A 21,551-nucleotide genomic window follows, 5' to 3' on the forward strand; every position below is an offset into this window, starting at 1 on the left:
GTAATCTCTAACTTGTACACTCACTTCCATGGCAATGTATGTTTTCCATTGGATAAAGGAACCAAATCCCATGTATGATTTTTTAGCAGTAAATTACACTTAGACTATGTGGACCTCTCCCAAGAGTGGCTATCACCTCTACACATCACCTCCTTATTATAAGTGAGAGGTTCACCATCATCTAGCACCGTGACATAATGCATAGAGGACTCAAAATAATCAAGAGGATGTGAGGCTCTAGTGGAGCATCTCAAAACTAGCTACAGGGCCTATACGGCATGTTCTCTCTGTCCAACATCATGATCCTACATAACAGGCAGATCCTAGGCCGCTATATCATTAGCAGCAGCTACAATAGGATATATAACTAGGACTCATTGTACTATAACAAGAGGCTCCTCTTGAAAGATCACCCTACATATCTCAACTACTTGCTCTGATCTCATACTCATCTTTTCCTTGTGGAATATCACATCATGGCTATAGATAACCCTCTGAGCCTATAGATATCCCAAAGGCAATAGCCCATCTCACTTTCATCACATATCCAAGAAAGATACATGAGACAGACTTCGAATATAGCTTATTGTAATTTTCATTGGAAATATGATAGAAAGGCTCATATCCAAAGATACCTAAGTATGCATATGAGGGAGGTGTACCAAACCATATCTCCTTTGTAAGTCTACCACCAAGAGTAGTGCATGGGGATCTATTTACCAAATGAATAGTAGTAGTAATTGCCTCATCCCAAAAGTATTATGCTAAGTCACCTAACTAAGCATACTGTGGGCTCTTTTCTAATTAGTCATATTCATGCACTTTGGGATACCATTTTGGAGTGGGTCATATAGGGTGGTCAATTGATGCTTAAAATTGCTCTCATCACAAAACTACTCAAATTTCTTAGAGACATATTCACCCCCATTGTCAAATTATACACACTTCAACTTATGCCCAAATTGCTTCTCAACTATAGCAAAAAAGCATTGAAATATAGCTAGCACATTTGATTTCTACTTAATAGAATAGGCCCAACTTTATGTGAATAATCATCAATGAATGTCACAAAGTATTTAGCATAACCTAATGATTGATAGGACATAGAACCACAAACAGCTCACGCTCGACCCTGCCAAGACCCATGGACCGCTTATTGTTCAAGTGTTTCAAGCCGAGCACTAATGACTACCTCTCACATAACCGACGCGCTATCCCTCTCTAAGAGTGTAGTGAGCTTACCTCGATGCCCGATTGAGTACCCTCCTCCTTTAAGCACATCGGTAGCTCCATGATTTGTGATGCGAGCTCAAGCAACCTTAAACCTCCACCTTCAAGCTCCATCCTCCATAGTCGCACACCAGACAAGAGAAGAGAAGAGAAAAGAAGAGGAGAAGAGAGGAGATGATGGAGAGCTTCTTCTCCTTGATCCCTCACCCTCACACCCTCACTCCCTCACACTCTGACACTCCCTCTCTCAAGCACACACAAGTAAGCAAGAAGGAGAGAAGAAGACAAGTCCACTTTGCCACACACCAAAGAATGAGCTTCTCATTCACTTTTTGAGTTTATATACAAAGCCCTTATCCCTTTCGGCACCCATCCCCTTTTTTACATGATGAGCCATTATGCCAAGGTTCTCTTTTCCCATTTCCTTCTAGTTGCCTTTTCTCTTTACCTATACCTATCTATCCTTTACAATTTGCACAAGAGGGAGCCTGGCACTCTTTTACAAAATTTTTATGGACACCTTGCATTTAACAATGCACTTTTGTCTTTGACTTGGCTTTCGAGGCCGCCCTTGCGCCTTTGGCCATTTCCCTTCCTGCTTCTTCCTTTGTGTCCGCATTTGGAGTTTTCTTGGACTTCTTTTTCTCCATCTCAAACTGGGGTTAACATTACCCCCCTCCTAGAGGGCCAGTCCCATGGCACTTACATGTCTGTGTTGATGAGGGTTCAATGATCTGAAGGGTGGTTAGTGAGTTGATGATGATGGGGCCTCGGGGGGATTAGCCGTTGGTCAAAATGTTGAGGTGGTGGAGGCCGAGAAAGTGGATGATGGGGCCTCAAAAGTTGGTGATTTACTGCCTTTGTTTGTATCTGAAAAGAAAAGAAGTGTGCTACCTATAGGGACTACCTTGCTGCGTGGTGCATCGTGCTCGTGCTAGTGGAACTGGGAGCTAGGTCGAAAGCGTGCGGTGTTGTCCCACGCTTGAGAACCTAGTTGGTACATTATTGTAGGTGCGGTGTGTGGCTTAGGGAGATATGTCTAGAGGTCCTACCATTGAGGTGCCCCGAGGTGGGAGATAGGGCTAGGTAAAAAATCCTAGGTGCAATGATTGTGGCACTCGAATAATTTCAGGAACTTGGTCTTTTCCTTTTCTTTCTTTTCTCATTTTCTTTTTTTAAAAATTTATTTCATTTTCTTTTTCTTTGTCTCCTTTAAAAAAATAGATAAACACAATTAACATTATAGATACAGGGGTGATTTTAGGCTGAGCCCAGGTCCTCTTCTGATGATGCATCACAGGGTGGCCTAAGGGATTTTCTTAAAAAGGCATGGCTTTGCATGTAGCTCTTGAGATTAGCCGTGATGTTTAGAGGTGTGGTTGACAAAAAGGGGTGTCCACACCTCGTAAATCGGCTATTGTTCATGTGTTGGAGTACCTTCATACAAAAAGAGGGTAACAACGTAGCCCTTTGAACAACCCTTTAAGAAGCACCAGAAAGACCAAGAGAGCAGGCCTCCTGGTGGCATCTACAATGCCCGTGTTCTCTAAAACCTGCAAGAAACACCCTTCCTCTTCATCAAGAAACCATACTCACACACACAAGAATCTGGCACAGAAGAAATATGACCATCATCTTCATCCTCACTCTCTCCTTCTTCCATGGTAGAAATAAAATAAGAAAGGAAGGAGAGAGCAAGAGTTGTGCCAAAATGAGAGAGAGGGAAATGAAGCGTGAGATGAGAAGATAAAGGAAGAGAGAGATTGTAACCACCTCAGCCTCCCACCTCGTCAAATCACCCAACAAGCCTCTTCCTTTTCTTTTCTTGATATTATAAAATTTGAGTTGCATACATTTAGGCTAAGGTCTAAAGACCCTTTATTTTTGGAATGAGACAAAAGGTGTTTGACCTTTCCTTTCCTTTCTACATTTTTTAATGTGAGCCTTTTGGACTACACATTTTACATTGCTTCATATTTGATTTTTTTATAAGAGGGTACAAAAGTAAAATGCCATTTCATAAAAGATGTTTCCATGTTGAGCACATTTTGGTGCCTATATTTGTAGAAATTTGTGGATTATCACCCTCATCATTAGGCAGACCATGGCACAACTATCTATTCCTAGGTTGAGATGAAAAAAGAGTGGAGGTAGGTGGGCTTCCGTGGCGGTTGACTTTTGCTTTAGTAGAAACCTAATAGTCCTAAGATAATTAAAAGTTGTGAGATGAAAGTGGGGTTTGGATAGGATAAGAAATCCTCGAGGAAGCATGTGATTGAAGGACAGATGTCTCCTACCTTGAAGGTTAGGTACTTCTCAGGATTCTCTGCATTGGTGTTGTAGATCTTGGGAAAGTCATACCTACCATGCTCCTCCCTATTGTAATCCACTCCCTGCATACGAGGGTAGGGTATGTAGATAGAATCATTCCTTTCTTCAGGGAGTGTGCCACACAATGTCATCCATGCATCAAGGTTCGTATCCTAGATTCTTCTCCACCACTTGGGTTGTGCTTCATAGCCTTGGACCGACTTGGGAATCTAGTACACCTTGTCCTATCAGTAGTCTGGGACCTCCCACTTCCATCGAGTGATAATTATGCTCCACTCCACCACCCATCGATTCGTCAAGTTGTTGGCCATTTGAATTATGTTGTCCACTACTTTCATTGGTAGGACTCGGTCCAGGGCCCATGGGTAGAGGAATGATAGCTTAAAGGGCCAGGTTTGGAGTTCTCCTTGCTCCCAAATGCTCAGTTCCTAGGGCCAATTTTTGACAGTAGGATAGCAATCCTCGTGTTGTGGCACGGGCTCTCCAAGAAGGTGTTGGGGTTGCACTCTAGCTCTTTGCTGCGCTTGCTCCACCAATTCTTGTCTTCTTCTCTTAGCTGCAATGATATGCTCCGGTACTTGACTGCCTTCTGGATCTTCCTGGGGTATATCTAGCAGTGGTGGGCTAAGCTCTCGGTCTTGTTGCTCTTCTCCTAGCTCCCTGGCCCTTCCTCTAGCGGTTGCTCTTGTGGGGTCAGAGTTGGGGGTGGATGGGTTGCTCCTGCTCTTCAAAACCTAGCTCCTTCAACTCATCAGTGGAGTGGCCAGCTTGCCTCAAATACTGGCATTGTTCTTTTCTTGTTAGGTCAGTGCCGATTGGGAGAGCATGCTCTTGCATGCCATACTTCAGGGCTCTAGTGGTCAAATCTAACTTTCTTCTTGTCCTTTCCATGGAATCCTTGTTGTCCACTTGCGTTACATGGAGTACTGTGCTTAAGAAGGCTTGTCATTGTGCCTCTAAACTTGTCCACTCGCATTCAGCTATGGCCAAGCACTCGGAAAGTTCTCACACTCATTCGAAGTTGTGCTCTTCCCACTATTTGGCTCTCTCTTCCAACTCCCCTATGCCCTTCTCCATGCTTTGAGACAACATCATTACCACCTGTTGTTATTCATTCCATACCTCTAGCATGTGTGCTTTTTCCTTGTTCTAGCGGTTCAATTTCTCCTCAGCTATCTTCTAGGCTTGTTGCACCACGGAGAGTTGCATGGAAGTCTCTGATAGCCTTTTGGACAGATCTTCATTCTTCTACGTGTGGGCTTCTTGGTTTCCTTTCTACCACTATCTTTCAGTTTCAGCCATGGTTTTTATCTCCTCCACCTCCTATTCTAGGTTCTTTAGCTCCTCTTGTAGCCATTGGGTTGCTTCTTTGATGGCTTCTTCCTTCTCTTTCTCCAAGCATTTGATTTCCCTTTCCAGTCTCCCTTGTTCCTCCAACTCTAGGATAGACCTCTTTTTCAAGTCTTCTATTTCTTTTTTATATCTTTGTGCCCTCTCTTTTGTTGTTGCCTCTAGCTCCTCCATAGCCTCTAGGATGTTTTTCATATTCCCTTGGAGCTCTTCACTCAACTTTGCTAGTTCCTCATTAAGTTGCTGCATGCTTACGAAGTTATGTTTCTCCTCGGCCCACCTTGCTTCCCACTTTCCTTCTTCTCCTTCCTTTTCTTCGAGTTGCTCTTTTAGCTCTCAAATTTCTCGTTGATGCTTTGCTACTTGGCGGGTTTCTTCCAACCTGAGTGCTGTTGAGGCTTCTCTTTCAATCCTTCAGCTTGGTTGCTACTGCTCTCTTCTTCTCCTTGGCCTTTTCTAGTTGTGCTAGGAGCTCTTTGACATACTCATCGTATGTTGTAGCAGTGGGGGATGTTGTAGTCATGGAGGCCGGTCTTTTAGCTTGTGTAGTGGGGACCCCTGCTCTCCAATTTGGAGCTATCTCTTGCATCTTCGTTACCAAAAACTACATCATGGACATTAACTTGCTAATGTTCATGGCAGCTGTAGTGTCTTGGGTAGTCGAAGTGGCCATGGTGCGAGACGTGAAGATAGATGGGAGAGGGTGCATTGGGGCCTTGCCCTTGCTTGATACTATTGGGATTGCTTCAATTTTTGAGGCCCTAGTGCTACTTCTTGGCTCTCCTTCCCTTCGAGGGCTCATGGTGGCTAGCTCTTCCATACCCAAATTCTCCTCCACTGACCTGTGCATGGCCTCAGCTATGTCTTCATCTTCCTTTGTCCTTAACTCTTTCGACCCTTGCTCTGCTTTTCTTTTTCTCTCTTCTTTAGCCCTCTTGGACTCTCTTTGGGCTATCTTTAGCTTAGCATGTTCCTCCTTTGTCATTACTTCTTTTATTTCCTTCTATGGCTTTGATGGGGTTCTCTTCTTTGGCGCCTTGGGCTCTCTTTGGCCAGAGATTGTGTCTCTTGCTCTTCCCTATAACTTATAGTCCTCTCACTAGACTACTCCTGCTCAAGGTGCTACAATCAATCAAGGGTCTCCCCTACTTCCTCTTCACCTCCTTTTGTGTCCTTCAAGGCCTCTTGGATGATGGCCATCAGTACTCCACCGAACATGATGGTGGATGCCTTGGAGGAGGACTTTTTCTAGCCTGACCTTGCTGTGGAGGTTGGGGACTCCCCTCCTGTTACTGCTATGCTTATGGTCAAGGATTTTGTTTTTCTGAGCTTTCAATGGTCTTTTGCACGAAGGCGTTCCAATCCACCTCATCTAGGGATCCAGTTGCAATGCTTTCCAGCAATGGTACCCTGATTTTGTTCATGAGCACAATGTATCTTTGATTGGAGAAGAGGGTATGAACCATCTTTGCTTGCAATTTGATTTCAGGATTTGGTATGTCCACCAAGCTTATCCCATCCACTGTGCACATGGCAACCTTGCTCATCCCTAGCGTGCTATACATGTTCCTCTTTGGGTGTCTCTCTGTCCTGCTAGCCAACAAACCCAAGGCCTTCTCCACCATTGCATTGCTCAATTCCACCTCTACTATGCACTTGCTAGAATCGATCGCATGCCCGACCTTCTCTACATACTTCTATAGGATGCACTGGTCCGTGAGTTGTTTTATGGCCGGCTCTTCTAGGATGGCATCTTCTAGGTTTAGGGTGTGCTTGAACGTAAACTGGCTATAACCCCTCGTTTCTATCATCAATACATACTTTGCTTGCTCTTCCTCCATGAAGGGGAGCTTGCCACCTTTATCTTGCCCTACCATTTTAGGTTCCTGTCATGTATCATGGCCCACCATTAGTTTTCTTGAGTCAGCCTCCACGAAGAGGTAGATAAAACATACACGAAAAGCTTCTTGAGAATGTGAAATGCTTAAGTGTAGAGTAAAATTTCCACTTCAAGCAATCCACACGATTCAAAAGTATCCATGATACTTTTTCCCACATTCTAAGTCTTGCCATTTCAACATTAATTTGACGCTTAAGGCATGTTTGTTTTCTACTTTTCCAATTTTCTTTTTATGCTTGTTTCCTTTCCACCTTACCCCCCTCGGGGAATGATTTGAATCCTTCCTAGGATTGGAGAGCGAAGAGCTAAGGGCGTTTGAGCGCATTTGAGTGGGACATGACCTCATAGAAGCCAAGCATAGAATTGTGGGTTATATTCCAACTAAGCATGGCAGTCCATATGGCAAGGTCTGGTGCCTACATGTGTAATATAGGTTAGAACATCAATGAAAAAATCACTAGAGTTGATCCTACTACTAGCAATGTGTAGCTCTTCTTCAGCAAGGACTCAATCTAGGTAAGGGTGGCTCATGACATGATCTTCTAATGATTGATTTAGTGAGTGATGGCCAACACCCTAAAAGAGATAGGAGCTACATAAGTGGGATCATACTCAGAGGTTCTAATGGTGCATCATTTCTCAGCATTGGTCATGATTTGGCAGCCTTCTTGTTCCCACTGGAGTCGAAGAGTGTACCATTTGCGTAAGAAATGAGAGTCATTGGTGGTAGCAAGCTATTTCAACTACGCAATTTCTTGGTCCATGGCAAGGACTTTGCTCTTGACGTAAGATGTGATTAGGCATTGTTTCCATGCTTGTTCAATGGAGAGCTCAATGTGGCAACAAGCTCCTTGGTTGCCTGGGCAATTTTGACAAATACGAATTCAAATTCCTCCCATGAGCAGGGTAGTGTGTGCACTTCCATTCCTAAAGGCTCATCTAAAAGACCTAAGTCCAGTCAATCGTAGCTCTTAGCAAACATGGTAAACATGGCATCCAAGCATCTGAGGCAGGAAACCAAGTCATCGCTTGTATTCTTAGCTAATTCGGAATGCAGGGTTAGAATGGATCTCCCCTGGTAAGCGGGTCTAAGGCCGGCAAGCAGGTGGGTGAGATTTGGTGGGGCTGGATAGTCCTGTAGCTGTTGAGTGTGACTCTAGTTGCAATTTTGGCATTGGTGCACTAGGGGCATCCTGTGCGGTGGGTGGTGTGCTACTAGATGCTTGGGCAGTGGTTGGGGTACTAGCAGGGTGAGGTTGAGGCAGTTTAGGAGTAGCAGGTTGTGGTTTGGGTCGATAAACTTGTTGAATTGCAATGGGTTTGGGTTTTGGAAGGGCAATAGGCCCTCTAGTCAGGGGTTTTTGTGGTGTTGATATTTGATTCATCTTGATGCTTCACGTGGTTAAGCTTGAGGGTGGCGTTTGGGTAGTGTGATTGGTCATCGAGGCTTTAGGCACCCAAATCTAGGTATTGCCCTTGTAATAACCTTGTGCTTGAAATAAGGTCTTGGGGACCCATCGCTGCTTGACCATTCGTCGAGGCCTATAGTTTCTTTTGGGCCTCCTAGGTTTCAAGGGAAGGTTCTTAGCCTTGTGAGTTCATGATTGGGTGCTCCTAGGTGTGGCAGTCTTGGATATTTTGGTACCCATTTAAATTGGTGTTCAAGGGTTTTAGCTTTGTGGTCGGCTTTTTGGTGGTGCTGAGGTTCTCGGCAAGGTGTGACGAATCATGACCCCCTTCCGAGGCTTGATGGTGGGTTTCTCTACCAGTGGCTTTATGGTCTGTGATGAGATCATGCAACCCTTGTTGAAGGCTATGATGATTTGTACATTGCCGATGGCTAGCTGAATACACTGTGACTAGTAGTTGACATTACAATGAGCCTGCCTCTTAAAGGTTTGTCCTAACAATGATTCCGTGTCTGCATCTTTCGCGTTTGGCAACACATAAAAGACCATGGGCAAGATCTCAGACTCAATAGAGACTACAACTTTGCACTTTTCCAGAAGTGCAAATGCATAGCCACCAAATGGGCTGAGTTTGCCATTAGTGGCCTATAACAGTGGTTTGCCGATTTGAGTCCAATAATCGCAAGTTAGGGCGTTAAATTCAGTGCCCTCATCGATCAATGCATTGATGGCATGTGTCTGTTGGGCTATAATGGTCATGCGCAGGTAAGCCAGAGCTACGTCTTCCTCATCCTCATCTTCAAACTCCATAATGGTGGCTACTCGTACATTGACAGGGGCTTCTAGCATCAGGGGTTCATGAAGTGGATGTGTGGGGGGTAGTACTTCTTGATGTGGTTGCCATTAACGAAGCCTATGCCCCCATCTTCTAGGGTTTTGAGTTCTACATTACCAGTCTAGCTTATGGTGCAAACTCGAAAGGGTCCTAACCCCCTAAACTTCATTTTTTGCTTATGTCCCTTGACCAAGTACAATGGTACCAAGTCACCCCATGTGAAATTTTGTTACTTGACGTGCTTATCAAACCAACTCTTGCATTGTGCCTTTTTGCAAATCAGTGCATGGGTGGCTAGAAATCGAGTTTCCGACAAGCGTTCTAGCTGAACTAAACATTTCATCCATGCTTCCTTTCCCTCCCATATTTCTTGAATAGTGATTCTCAAGCTAAGAACAAAGAATTCTATAGATATAATTGCCTCAACTCTGTAGATCAACGTGAAGGGAGTTTGCCCCACAGCCCTTTTATAGGCTGTCTCACCGATAGGCCCATAAGGCTGCCATTAGCTTGTTATCCTAGTCGTTGTGTGAAGCAGAGAGTGCCTTGGTCAGGACATTTACCAAAATCTTATTTGTTGATTCTGCTTGGCCATTTTCATGAGGGTAATTTGGTGAGGATTTTCGATGGATGATCAAAAAGGTGGGCAGAAGATGAGCAATCACCTCATTGATGAAGTGTGTGCCTTGATCACTGACAAGTTCGATGGGGCAACCAAATCGAGAGATTACCTGCTCCCATTAAAACTTAGCATTGGTTCGTACATCGTTCTTTCAGGTGGTTCAAGCTTCCATCCACTCCATGAGATAATCAGTGCCAAAACGATGATGTATTTGGCTTGTGAATATTGAGGCACGGGACTCATAGGCCCAATGAAGTCAATCCCCCATTTCTCGAATGGTTGTCATGCTATAATGGGGCTTAGCTTCATTTTGTCCTTGCAAATTGGCACCTTGGCTTGTTGGCGCTCGTCATAGTGTTTCACAAATAGTGCCGCATCTCGGAAAAGCATGGGCTCCACAATCCTTACAATGGCTAACGTAGTCTGAGAGACAGCCGAAGGACTGCATTACTAAAGTCCACGTGACAGTTGCCAACATAGAATGCCTGTTGGACTTTAGGGTAATTTGATTTACAGGGCATCCAAGTTACCAAGTATTGCTTGGTCAACCTTGGATTTTGCAAGTAGACTGTCAAGTAGATATACCCACTGGTAGATTAATATTTGGCAGAGGTGCTAGACATGTGGTAATCGATGCATATCTTGAATCACCTCAAAGTGAGCAAGCTCCCCTGTCTTCTACAGAGTTAGAGACAATGGAAGATGTGTCTACAAGTGAGACGTCATCGACTGACGAATCCAAAGAGGGATCGACCACCACAGAAGATGTCTATCAAGTAATGCTGAACGAGCCATTAGAAGCTCAAGATAGAATAAGGGACGCAGATATTATCGAGCTAGACCTTGGTACGCCAGACAATGAGCAGCCAATAAAGCTAGGGTCCATGCTTAGTGTGGAGGAGACTGCAGAACCTTGCGGGCTATTGTATCTCCACTAAAGTGTCTTCCTGCAAATTTTACCATGCATCTCAACTAGTATGTCATGCATCTTGTATTCACACACACCCCTTTGCAGCAACCTGTCTTGCCCTAGCCTATAGAGTTGGCCTGCTATTAATTGATAGGGTTGGATTTTGAGAATGAGCCGCCTCAGTCGGCCTTCTCTATGGATTGATCAGGTAGTCCGTAGTCCAACACTTGGACTATGTCATTTGCCCAATATGGCATCAAGTCAGTCCTAAACAAATCTCTTTTGCTGGATAGGGTGAATAGATGTGTGTATGGTGGCCCATCTCCAATGCCCTATCCAATGGCTTCTCCCATGGATATCCGGGACATATGATTAGCAATATAATGTTGTTTTTCCTTACGCACGACAACAGAGAAGTCAAATTCGAGAAGCAGAAGTAACCATTGCACTATGCATCCTGTAGCACAGGGTTTGTTTACTAGATACTACAAGGCTTGATAGTCAACAAAGAAAATAAAGGGCGTAGCCAGAAAATAATGCCAAAATTTCTTTATGGCAAACACCATGGCTAACCCCTCTCTTTCAGTTGTGGAGTAGTTCATTTTGGTATTTGTGAGTCGTCTACTAAGAAAGCTCACTGGATAGTCGAGATTGTGGTCACTAGGCTAGCACAACACAGCACCCACTGTGAATTTCAAAGCGTCAATATGAACATGAAAGGTTATGTTTCAGTTTGGGGCTCTTAAGATTGGTGTGTTGGTTAGAGCCTTCTTCAATTCCACATATGCATGCTAGCATTCCTTGGTACACTTGAATATTATCAGTAGCTTGTATAGGGGTCTAGCAATCAATGCATACTTTCGCACAAACTGTCAATAGTACCCCAACTCCCTTGTAATCTATTGGGGGTGGAAGACCGACAATAACCTTGACTTTTGAGAAGTCTGTGGCAATGTCATTCTTGGACAACACGTGCCCTAGGATGCATCCATGCTTTACCCAAATTTGGTACTTTAAGGGATTCAATGAGAGACGATATAGATTGCATCACTTAAAGACTGTTTGTCTAAGTGTTCCTTCCAGTTGGAGTGAACACATAAGTCGTCAACAAAGACCTCTAACTCTTTCATAAGCATGTCTTTGAATATTACACACATGAGTCTCTCTAAAAAGTAGCAGGTGCATTAGTCAACCCAAAAGGTATGACTATGTAGGCAAAGACACCCCACTCAATGGCAAAGGCGGTCTTGTGCCTATCGTTAGGGTGCACTTGCACCTGATTGTATCCCGAGAAGCCATTCAAAAAACTATAAGCCTCCTTGCATGCTTGGAGCCCCAAGAGGAACACCAAGGAAAAGGGGTTTCTACTACAAGAAAATTGATCTTGTAACATCAACAAGATTTTGTTTCATCCTTTGGAGAACCACAACAAGGAAAAGAATAAATCTTCACGCAACATCATAGTAGATATCTCCCACGGATTTGATAGAATCAACCATAATCTTCAACATCTTCATAGAATCCATCAATAGAATAAGAAACACAAAAGAATACACCACTTTTGAATAGAAATAATCACATAATATTCATCTTCATTGTCTTCATATATTTCTCTCTCAATATCTCATAGACAGACACATTGTTTTGATAGAATTGGCTATCTCTAACTCTCTCTCTCTCTCTCTCTCTCTCTCAATCAATCAATAGTACATAATCTCCTTTCTACAATACTCAATAATCACTCATAATAATCATTCTTAGGTCATGGATGTACCTCCCAAGGGGCATGGGAGGTATGAAAGGGCACCAGAGCCACTACAGTGTCTCTTCATAGCTCACTTCTGTCTATGTCACTTCAGACTGCTCTTCAGTCTTCAATAGCTACTTCTTCCATTTGTTTTAGCTCTTTTGAACTTAGATTCATCCTTTCTAAAAGTTAGAAAACTTTTCCAAAGTCATAGCCTCATTCCACAAAACACTTATAAAAGATCTACAGAACAGAACATAGCAAAGATATAGCAGAGACAGAGGCTCTACAGAAGGCTTAGAGAGGGTTACGAAAGGTCAACAAACAACAACAGATCCTCATAACTCATAGTAAAACTATTCCAAACTATCAAAAACTATTCAAAAAGCTTTCAAAAATTTTCAGCCTTCATCAATCATCAATCCATGCTTCATACAGAAGAAAATCAGAACAAAACAGAAGCTAAACAGAAGGTATCAGAACCAATCAGAACCTCACAGAACATATCAGAACATCACAGAGCTTCATATTTCTACTAAAAATCATCGTGAGCTTGCAAAACATAATCAATATCATCCAAAAATACTTTCAAACATTTCTAAAACAACTAATCATCACTCAAAATCCATCAAAATCAACCATTTAGACTTCAAAAACAACAAAAAACAATAAAAAATTCAATCTTTTTCCACTCTCAACATATCCCCACACTTAGAAAGGAAGCATCCTTGTGACCTAAGGAAAAGAAGAATATAAGTTCAATAAAGAGATCAAATCAGTCTTTTGTCTTCAATAATCACCCCACCACGACCCCAACTTTGTAACCTGTAGCTAAGAAAAAATACAACTAAAGGGAAACACTGTTATGCATTAACACATCTTATAAATAATAGAAAGTTATAACAAAATTGTAAAGGATATAAGAGGTTCTTCAGCTTTGCATCATAGGCTTTCCATCCACCATCACCCTTAGTGTCAATAGTCGAAAAGAGAGCTTTGCATCATAGGCTTTCCATCCACCATCACCCTTAGTGTCAATCTATAGTTTTTGCTATTTTAAGCTCCTCTGTTTGGGTGGCTAATAAAGCCTGAAGCTCGTGAGATTCTTTCAACAATCTATCTCATTCCTTAGTTACATTAACCACTTGAGTGTTAGGGTCAGCCAACTGAGTGTGCAAACTAGAAATTTCCATTTTCTGATCATCAATGATCTTAGTTTGTTGCTCCATTTGGGTACAAAGATCAGAAAAGTGTTCATGAGCAGAAGCGAGCTCTGCATTTGCCTTTGTCAGCTCTTCTTTGGTCTGTTGTATTTCATCATAACAAAAGGAATAGAGCTGCTGGATACATGCAGTCTCTGAGAGCTCAATAGAACGCTGAACATCTTGACATAGGAAGGGAATTGCATCTCCAATTACCAAGTGTTGCACTAAAGGGATGGAAATCTCCAGAGTACCCTCACGATGTGCTCTAAAAAGATTCGGTGTTGTGAGAAAAATTGGTAGGTGACTGCTAGATTGATCAGGAACGGAGACTGGAGGAGGAGATGGAGCTGATTCAGCCACTCGTTTTAAGTGTTTCCTCTAAACTACCATAGGAGGGATAGGATCAAGATCCTCAATGACGACATCAGAGTGTTCAGTAGGGGGAGGAGCATCTGGTGGATCAACTATCAAGGTAGGAACTTCCTTTGAAGGGGCAACATATGCCAAAAAGACAGAAATATATGATCCAAACGTAACACTAGTTACATTACCCCTGGTAGCTCTGACAAAGTGTTGTTCCATTTTCTAGAAGCTATAAACAACTCCTTTGAAAGGTAATTAGAGGGTGTCTTGGCAGGCATAAACCTATCCTGAAGGAATTGACATAGCTGCTTCCACACAGGATTGGAGATCATGGAGACATTGATGCCAGAAGTGGTACGAAATTTCTTGGGATCCAACACATCCTGTGTCTACTTCTGCAACAATTTAAGGATATCCTCATTCGAGAATAGTTGTCTAGCAGTAGGGAAAGAGTCTCCTTGTCGATAGGGTAACGACAAAGCCTTGTCCAAACTTTTAAGTGTCAATTGGACAACGGTTCCTCTGACAGGACCGGACCTCTTGCTGTAAGAGGCTAGAAATTGATCACAAGTATCAGTATCCTCTGGGATGAGTGGTAATGAGAGTGCTATGAACTTTGTTAAGCCTGCTTTACCAATAAGTTCAGACTCTAGCAATAAAGAATAATCATGAGAGACCAATGGAGCATACTAGGTTGTAAACCTTAACAAGAAAAATATGGTTCCTTTTTAAATTGTTAGTTACAATTTATTAATGTGCAACGGTGCTTTTAACGGATCCCAGACTTCGATACCTAGACTCAAGTCTCTAAATGCATATTCATTAATTAAAAATTAAGTGTGTATTTAGTACTTTTTGTGTAGTGCGTGCATTCGTGATGACGGGTTCATTTTTAATAAACTTAGATGTGTATGTAGTGCACGAAGCACGTGCTAAGTAAACTGCTAGTTCATTTTAATAATTTAGAAAAACGTGTGTTTGGCGCGAGTGCGTGCGGAAAAGTGGGCGATTTAAGTTCATTTTAACCATTAACCATGGTTAAGGGGTGACAAAAAAAAGCAGGAAATATAAATACCTAACAAGGTTGTGTATGCAAGAGATTGAGAGTGCACGGATGGATCCCAAGATGCAATGAGTCCAACAAAAAAGTAAAAGCCACTTACTGAAAAAAATGAAATACCTTATTCTTTAAAAAAAGAAATTTGAAGGTGAGGTTAGTTGGGTCATATTTAGTTTAGTTAAATCGGATTAGTATTTGGGTGTTATTATAATTATTATTATTATTTATGTGTTTTTTTTCGTAGTTTGTGTTTGTGTTTTTTTAAAAAATGTTTGGTTTATTATGGTTTTTTTCAAACAATATTATAACTAGCTTTCGACAATCAACCCTGCGTGAGAATTGAAACATTAGGCTTCAACAATGGATCTATATTTTTCAGTAATTTTTCAGTCTATTCTTAGAAATTAAAATAAAATTTCTATGAATTTAGGTAAAATTTTAACATTTTGGCTTGAAAATAATAGAGTGATCATGTGTCAATGCTTTTTCAGCTTATAAAAATATTCAAAAAATAGTCAAATTCATTTATGGAACTTTCTATGATTTTTTTGAATTTAATTCTGATTTTTATGGATTTTTATTGATTTTTTAATATTCAATGAATTTTTAAGGATTTATTTTTTTGGTAATTAATTCTCGATATTATAACCAGTAAGATAAACCAAAATTTTTTCCAATTTAGTAAGTAATATTTTAGCTATTTTTTATTTTTAATTGAATTTTTATGATTTTTAAGGGTCTTATGTGTTTTTGTTTTTTTTCAAGTGTTAATGGGTTTTTAAAAAAATAAAAAATAAAAAATAAAAGAAGGTACTCAACCTGCATGTGAATAGCAGCGTGTGCTCGGATGGCACGCACCATCTCACGAATAAGTCGAGATGCGCATCCTCGCGCGTGAACACCCACGAAGCATCGCACGGATGGGAACAGGAACACGGACATGAGGTAGCGCGCAAACACCCACAAACAAGGTGGGAGGACGAGGTAAGGGTGTCAATGGGGTGGTATAGAGCCGCGGAAGAACATGGGCAAAGGGAGCTTGAAGGCCATGGCGGAGGAATGGGGGCCAAGGGAGTGGTTTTGTTTTGTTTTGTTTTTTTTTTTCTATTCGCTTTTGGTGGTGGGTGGGTGGATGGACAAGGGGGGGGGGGGGGTGGGCAGGTGGGTTAGAAAAAGGGGGGAACACGGGCAGGCGGGGAGGTTAATGTGGGGGGGGGGGGGGGTTACACAAGTAGGCAGGGAGGGAAATGGGGGCGGGGGGGTTAAAAATAGGGGGGGCCCAAATTGGGGGGGGGGGGCAAAATAGAGGGGGGGCTCAAATGGAAGGGGGGGGGGGGGGGGGGGGGGGCGCTACACGACGGCAGGCGGGGAGGCTAGCAAAGATGGCAGGGGATGACGACGGGTGGGAGAAGTTGGTGACGGGGGTGGAGGGAGGTAGTAGGCGGCAGGATGGAGGGCAGAGTAGGCGGTGGGGTGGAGGGAGAAGAAGGAGAAGAAAGGGGAAGGAGAGGGGAGGAAGAAAGAAGAAGGGGAGGAGGGAGAGGAAGGAGGGAGGCGAAGGGATGAAAGAGAGGGGGAAGGAGGGAAGCGGGAGGAGAAGAAGAGGGGAGCAGGAGAAGGAGGAGGGGAAGAAAAAGATGGGGAGAAGAAGGAAGAGGAAGGGAGGAGGAGAATCATGAGGAAGAAAGAGAAGAAGGAGGAGGAGGAAGAAGAGAGAGAAGGGAGGGACAAGATGGTAAGAGAAGAAGAAGAAGCAGGGAGAGAGGGGAGAGAGAGGGAGCGGTCGGGGGGAGAGAAGAAGAAGAGAGAGAGAAAGAAAAGGAGAGAGAGAGGAGAAGGGAAGGGGGGGAACCGTCGAGGGGGGAGTTTGAATTTTGGTTTTTTAATGAAAAAAAAGAGAAAAATAAGTTTAAAAACCCCCTCGTCCCGTACTTAGGCACGTGGCGAGGTAAAAACATTTGCAGTGGCGGGGAAGCGATGGGGGCCGAGACGGCAACGGGGAAGGCGTGGCCGCCACGGGGGCGTCGCGAAGCACGTAAAAGCAAAAACACGCGCATTCATGTGCGAGGCGAGGCGTGCAGGGACACAACAAAACAAATATAATTTAATAACAGGCAAACCGTGAGCCGAAATGCAATGCGATAAAAAGTAAAATTGGGTCGGAAGGCGAGGGAGAGATTGCGGAAAAGTACAACGAGGTGTCCGGGATCAAGTCAGGGCGGTCACGTGGGAAAAATGTAAAAATTAGGCCCGAAAACGCATACGACAATTAATATCAAAAAATCTGTTTGCCGAATTGAAATGTAGGAAAAAGAAAAGTTGTAAGAAAATGCATGTCGAACAGGCCTATCATGTTAAAACAGTGTTCCGATGGAGATAAGACCCAATTACCTGGAGAAAACCAAAAAATGACTCTCGAAACGGGATGTGGAAATTAATATCAAAAGACCCAGGCACCGAAAAGAAGGGCAATAAAAATAAAAAATGTCTGTAAAAAGGGGATTCACATGGTGAGCATAAATAAACGCATGTCCAAGATAATAAGAAGGGGTTCACATGCAAAAAAGGCAAACATGGGCCTCGAAAACGCATAAGGAAATTAATATCGAACAATCCATTAGCCGGAACGAAGTTAGGGAAGAAGGAAAAAGGTGCAAAAGATTGTGTCCAAAAATCCTATCACATCAAAATATAGTGCCGAGCAAAAGAACCGCTGTTCGCATGGAAAAAACCCAAAAATCGTATCCGAAACGGGATTCGAAAATTAATAGCAAAGGATTCATGCATCAGAATGAAGGGAAGTAAAAAGAAAAAATATTAAGACATATATAAGCTTTAGGGTGGTCATATCAAATCTCGGTTCGGATGGGGTTAGGAGGCGTTCACATGGAGGAAACCACAAAATTGAGCTTAAAAACACCAATAAAAATTAATAACAAAAAATCCAAAGGGCAAAATAGGGTAGAGGAAAAAGGAGAATTATGCAGCAAGGGTGCTCGAACAAGGCTATCTAGCCAGAATTGAATTTTGAGGATAATAGGACATGTTCACATAAAAAAAGATAAAAAACGTATGCAAAAAAGGCACTAAACCACACAAAAATTAATTACGCACAAACCGTACGTCAAAATGATAGGTGATGAAAGAAAAAATATCCAAGGGAAAGAATAGGACATGGCTGGAATGTTAGATCACTGTTCCAAAGTGATAAGGGCACGTTTGCATGAAAATACATCCAATTGGGCAAGAAAAGCCTCAAAATTTAATAACACAAAAACGGTAAGCCGGAACAGGGGGATGTTAAAAAAAAGTGTATCATTCGAAGGGATGAACAAGGCTATAAAGTTGGAGCAGGAGTTTGGTGAACGTAGGGTATGTTCACATAGAAAATGAAAAAAAAGTGCGCAAATAAAAGCAACCACAAGGGAAACGGCCTCGAAGACAAGGGGTACAAGGGTGGGTGGGTGAGGAAGGGACCCCATCAAGGTAGAACTAGTACCTAGTAGACACGCATACTTGGGTAATGACATATGCAGGGGGTATACACATCAGACGCGTAGGGACGTGTCCCCACACTTAAGACCTTACCGATTAGGGTAGATTGATTGAGACGACCGTGGACTTGTCAACCGACTGGACGATGGCATCCCCTCACTTAAGATATAACATGCACTTGCAAATAGAAAGGTAGGGTTAAGGAAACTTGGCCCATTTCGTAGAGGATTGAAGGGAATCGTCGTTGTTGATGCGGGAAGATTGAAACTGTCGTCAGGCGGCAGGGGGGACCAGGGTGTGCCACAAAACACGTCTAGCATGGCAGGGACCATGCAACAGCACCCAGGGAGGTAGCTTTGTCGATAAAGTTCGTCGATTCAAGTGTCATTGACAAAGAATAGAACTCTCAGCGCATGAGCACTCAAGAGGATGATAGAACAGTTGCTCACCCCATGACGCACATCGCTCCATGAATAAGCATGAAATCCCATAACTCACAGCCGGTGTAGAACTGAACAAGGGGAAAGTGATTGGGAGGGAGTATGGCAGTGTGCATAATTGATGGCGTATTTGTACGTTCCACCCATTTGGCATAGGTGCAAGCAAGAAGGCCAAGGAGCCTTATCATGCAGTGTATAGAATAGGGTGGCATGGCTTGTGATGGTGGCAGAGACCCGTCCCATGTGTGTAGAGGGAAATGGAAACATAGTTGACTCCAATTGTCATAACGTCCCTCAATCTCACCTCTCGGAATTGATTGAGGAGAAACACCAGTCACACTCAACCCACCCTCTGTCTCATGCTCTGTTGAAAGATATAGAGGGCAGCCCATTCCTAAAACCCATTGATATAATCTTCACATTCACTTGAGGTTGTATGCCTTATGCGCAATTGATAGTGCAACTATGCATCCCACCCTATGTCGACATACGATGCGAGAAGGAAGGCCAGGGAGCCTTAAAGTGCAATGCACAGAAACAAATCGTGCTTTGTGCATTGAAAGGCCCAACCTGTGCGTGCAACACTCCATTCACACATCTCATCTCTCAATTGAATTGACAGGAAAGGACTGGTCACTCACCCCACCCTCTGTCTCACGCTCACTAATAGATACATCTCACGCTCACTGATAGATACAGAGGGCAAACCATACTCACATCCCCATGCAGCTAGGATGAAAGCTCATATCACTCAGGGGGTTGTTGATGAAGGTCGCTTCGTATGTTGATGAAGAGGCATACCCAAGGAGATAGCCAATAGATCGAAACTGTGTATTGGATATAGAATATGTCGTCTGCTAGAAGATGACAGAGAGGCACAAGACATAGTGTACCAAGGGAGGCAGCTTTGGAACTCAGTTTTGGAGATGTCAACTGATGGATCAACTTTATGGACTCCTAGGTGTTACCACCTTTTCCACAGCCAACTTCCCATCCAAGGGTGTTGGCCACCTTTCCTTGGAACGAGGTCTGCTATGACAGGGAATTGCTTCCTTTTCTCCCATAACAGTTTGTTTGTTTTCTTTTTCTTATTTTTTTATTTAAAAAATAATAAAGAGTATGGTAGAAATACCATGTGGCAGGACCATCCACATTACCACTGTTGGATCATACGAGAGGAGAACATAGTAAGGATAGGAGGTGTCTGGGAGGGGCTAGCAAAACGAGACCGCCTCATGAGAGGAAGATCATAAGGGCTATCAGAAACACAAAGAGAAGGACAGTGCGATGCCCACAAGGGAAAGGGTCCGTCGACTGTGATTGCTAGGATCCCCAAGGAAGGGAAGTACTTCTTCAGGCGATATCCATTGATCAGAAAGGGATCATCAGAGGCATCAACGGCCTGGACTTGGACAGAGCCATTAGGATTGATAGCAAGTACCTTATAGGGACCCATCGAATGTTGTTGAAGCTTGCCAGGAAACTTCCCAAATCGCGAATCATAGGCCAGAACAAGATCACCTTCTTTGAACTCCTTATACTTGATGAAGCTATCTCATGATAGGCCTTGCGTCGCGCTTGAGTGGTTTCCATGCACTGTAAGGCCATTCGCCGAATCTCATCCAAACATTCCAAATGCAATAGGCGGCGCTCAAGGGACTCATCATCTTCAAGGCATTCTTTAACTACCACTCGCAAAGAGGGCAACTCCAACTCAACAGGGAAGACAACTTCTGTACCATACACCAATTGGAAAGAAGTTTGTCCTATAGTTGCCTTATAAGAGGTCCTGTATGCCCAGAGGGCCTTTGTAAGTCGATCATCCCAATCACGGCGATGTGCGGCAATCATCCTTGTCAGGATCAAGCAGAGGATGCAATTGGTGACTTCGACTTGGCCATTGGCTCTAGCATAATAGGGGGTGGACTTGCGATGGCGGATCTTATACAGTTCCGTCAATTCTTCCATGATCTTATTAAGGAAATGAGTACCTTTGTCACTTACCAGCTCGAGGGGATTACCAAAATGGGTGATAATATTCTCATACATGAACAGGGCTAGCTGTTACCATTGTCCTGCTTTAGAGCTTTAGCTTTACACCACTTTGTGACATAATCCATACATACTAGGATGTATGTGTTCTACTTCCGTCTGGTGGCTGGATCAATGGGACCCACGAAATCAATCCCCCACTTCTCGAACGGCTTTAGGGAAAGAATAGGTTGTAGTGGCATGGCACTTGTTTTGCTGGGTTTCCCCATCTTCTGACAAGCATCGCATCTCTTGCAGTAGTCATAGGCATCCTTGTGGAGGGTCGGCCACTAGTATCCTATGAGCAGAGCCTTTCTGGATGTTGCTTCTCCTGTGAAGTGTCCACCACATGGCTCGTCATGACAAGCCTTAAGAATAATCCCGATCTCGTCTCCTACAACACATCTTTGCAACACTTCATCTTTGCCTTTCTTGTATAGTGCATTGCCTAGCAAGGTGTAGGGGGTTGATTCCAATAGAAGCTTCTTCTTCTCACGGCTTGAGATACCAGGAGGATACTGTTGAGTTGCGAGGAGGTTGGCTATGTCTACATACTAGGGAATAACTGTTTCGACTAGAAACAAGGAAGCATTAGGAAGGTTTGGATCATCATGTTCCTCTTC

The sequence above is a fragment of the Lygodium microphyllum genome, chromosome 15 (assembly GCF_053477565.2).
Source record: "Lygodium microphyllum isolate KBCC chromosome 15, Lygodium_microphyllum_v1.1.10, whole genome shotgun sequence".
Classification (NCBI taxonomy): domain Eukaryota; kingdom Viridiplantae; phylum Streptophyta; class Polypodiopsida; order Schizaeales; family Lygodiaceae; genus Lygodium; species Lygodium microphyllum.